Source organism: Cryptotermes secundus, unplaced genomic scaffold (assembly GCF_002891405.2).
Source record: "Cryptotermes secundus unplaced genomic scaffold, Csec_1.0 scaffold125, whole genome shotgun sequence".
NCBI classification, from domain to species: domain Eukaryota; kingdom Metazoa; phylum Arthropoda; class Insecta; order Blattodea; family Kalotermitidae; genus Cryptotermes; species Cryptotermes secundus.
This window is the reverse complement of record NW_019720162.1, coordinates 826,403-829,744: the sequence shown is the minus strand read 5'-3', so window position 1 is coordinate 829,744 and position 3,342 is coordinate 826,403. Positions and strand designations below refer to the sequence as shown.

Sequence of the window (3,342 nt, the reverse complement as noted above, 5' to 3'; positions counted from 1 at the left end):
TCATGTTATTCGCAATATACTTAGGCCCTGTCTCATGTTATTCGCAATATACTTAGGCCCTGTCTCATGTTATTCGCAATATACTTAGGCCCTGCTTCATGTTATTCGCAATATACTTAGGCCCTGTCTCATGTTATTCGCAATATACTTAGGCCCTGTCTCATGTTATTCGCAATATACTTAGGCCCTTCTTCATGTTATTCGCAATATACTTAGGCCCTGCTTCATGTTAAAGCCATATTTTTTTAACAACTGGTGATGATGTAATGAAAATCATCTATTCATCCGCATATCAAATGTAAGTTGAAAAGTTATAATCTGCCAAATAATGAATGTCAGATGACTTGTGCCATATTATTAGCGAAATGGGCTGAAGGAAATGTTATAGATCAAATTTTGATTTTATATGTCTCAGGGAATCGGTTATTTTGAACGAAATAGTCATTTGTCAAACATTTCATATTTTATACAGAAGATTTAATGATTTGTGTAATATACAGAACGTTCAATTCATACTTCATAAGAAGACCTGCACGATATGAAGTACAGGACTGCGTGTATATTTTGCATCCTTAACAAGAATAACAAATCAAAACTTGATTCAAGAGGAAGTTAAGAAGAGACTGATCTCCAGTAATGCTTGCCATTCAGTCCAGAACATTTTGTTTTTTCGTCTGCTGTCCAAAAACATAAAAATTAGAATATACAAAAGTATAATTTTGCCTGTGGTTCTGTATGGATGTGAAAGTTTGTCTCTGACATTAAGGGAATAACATAGACTGAGGGTGTTTGAAAGCAGGGTGTTGAGGAGAATATTTGGACCGAAGAGGGATGAAATGACAGGAGGTTGGAGGAAACTGCTTAATGAGGAGCTTCATAACTTGTACTCATCTCCAGGTATAATTAGAATGATCAAGTCAAGGTGGATGTGGTGGGCAGGGCATGTAGCACGAATGGGGGAGACGAGGAAGCCACATAGGATATTGGTGGGAAAGCCAGAAGGAAAGAGACCACTGGGAGACGAGGAATCCACATAGGATATTGGAGGGAAAGCCAGAAGGAAAGAGACCACTGGGAAGGCCAAGGCGTAGGTGGGTGGACAATATTAATATGGATCTTAGAGAGATAGGATGGGATAGTATGGATTGGATTGGTCTGGCTAAGGATAGGGACCAGTAGAGGGCTCTTGTGAACACAGTAATGAACCTTCGGGTTCTATAAAATGCTGGGAAATTCTTGAGTAGGTGCAGAATTGGCGGATCCTCAAGAAGGGTTCAGCTTCATGAGTAAGTAAGTAAGGAGTACTTTGAGATACTGTACGCAGTTACCTCTTGAGATTTCGGAAGAGGACATATTTTCGAGTTTCGGGATTATTTTCTGTGTTGCGATCTGGGGAACGAGGTAATACTGAAAACAAAACTCTAACTATAACACGATTATATTGTAGCTTGTAGACCCGTTGCTGGGTAGCGGTCACGAAACGACGCCCGTTTCTGGGGCAGAGAATTAATAATAAACGATGTTATGCAACCCGTTTCTGGGAAACATTTCGGTAAACACTTTTCCACGTCAACGAACATGAACTCAGCAATAGAAGGAATTTTCTATGATGTCCGTCCCGAGAAGGTATAACCAGGCCAGACGGAACTGAGTTCTGCAAGGGAATCTGAGAAGAAATGGCGCTATAATTAGGTTGATATTTGACATTCAGTTGTGCAGTGTTAACCAGCGGGCAACGGCGTGAACACAGAAACTGAAGCAACTCCGTTGTTACGATTCGTTGCCGGGAAACGACTAATGAAAGAGACTCAGAAGACAGCGTGTAGTGTTTTGAAATGTGGAAATCAGCGATAGTGTTACAGTTATTTGTGGTTACTAATTGTAAGTGATCAATAAATCCCATATCCAAAATACCGTCTATACCACATGCTACGTAACAATATATTTTCTATATCAGAAACTTAAAAAATACGTCAGACATGTTAATCGATTTAATATCACTTGTGTTTTGTCCTCGAGAAGCCCCCAGTTGAGATCTCGGAGTTAGGGAATTTCTGATTAAGGTTCATTTTGATTTTTCTCCCTCCATGCAAATTTCAGGATATACCTTTCAGACATGACCTCCTTCCACATTTTTTCCAATTCATTGATCTGCAAACCAGTCATTCGATGCTATATAACCTAAATAAGCTCACGAAAACGCAGTACTTCTTATGGCTTATTTTGGACTTCACCCATCGTCTGGTATATAAAAGACAAAAAAGACCACGACGTTTCGGAGACTGGATCTGTCTCCGTCTTCAGGTGGATAGGGAAGGATAAACCTACTCAGTTTGGCCCCTTAGAAAGAGCTAGTCTCAATCACTGGACCACTGGTTTTTTTGTCTTTTATATACCAGACGATGGGTGAAGTCCAAAATAAGCCAAAAGAAGTACAGTATACACCATCGTCAGAATCCTTTCAAGTCTATCACGAAAACGCTTTTAAAAGAACCAAGAAGATATAAATTTTATTACTGTATTATATTAATACAATTATTGTGTTTCGGAGACTGGATTCTGTCTCAATCTTCAGGTGGACCCTACTGAGTTGCGCCCAATCGATCCTTATCTCCGGACACTTGCACCAACACAAGTTAAGGTATACAAACCAAGCAAAGCACAGACCATCTGCGAGAGTTAAGATAAATATTAAAAATATAAAAAGAACTCCACATACGAGTATATGAGGCCTAGCAGCAGACTACCATCAGAATAGAAGTCATCACTAGAGAGGTAAATTCTGTGTATGGTACCAAAAAAAAAAAAGCACTTTTCCCACTTAATCTACGCTGGAAGGAGTTGTAGAAGCAGGAATAGCTCAATTGATTGGGCCCCAATGAGTAGGTTCCACCTGAGTACGGAAACAGAATCAAGTCTCCGAAACGCTGTTGTCTTATAAATAACAACAGGACACAGCAATTGACCCCAGAAGAATAATTAAATGGAATAGCAGGAACTCCGAGCGATGTGACCACTCTCGACATAAACATGTCTGAAGGGGCAGACGTGCCACGGGAAGCGGGATAACAGTAGCAAATGGAGTAGCGGCGTCGTTGGGAAGAGAAAGGGGGGGGGCTGGCAGGATATTTTGCACAAACATTCGAAATAATAAATGTAATAGTCAAGAATGATGGAGCTATACCTCCACACTCCCATATGTCTTCATTGTATTGTGTTTAACTAATTAAGTACTGGGACAACTTCACTTCACTTCAGAATTAGCAATAGTACTAGTAGTAATATTAGCAATACCTGTAGTGTCAGTAGTAGTAGCAGCACTAGTAGTACTAGCAGAATTAA

The 3,342-nt window shown here is 39.8% G+C and overlaps 1 long non-coding RNA gene across 1 annotated transcript in view; it reads left to right on the top strand.

Annotated features, from left to right (window-relative positions):
- LOC111867045 overlaps positions 1 to 3,342 on the top strand; it is a 264,491-nt gene that overhangs the window by 255,029 nt on the left and 6,120 nt on the right. The window lies entirely within an intron of this gene.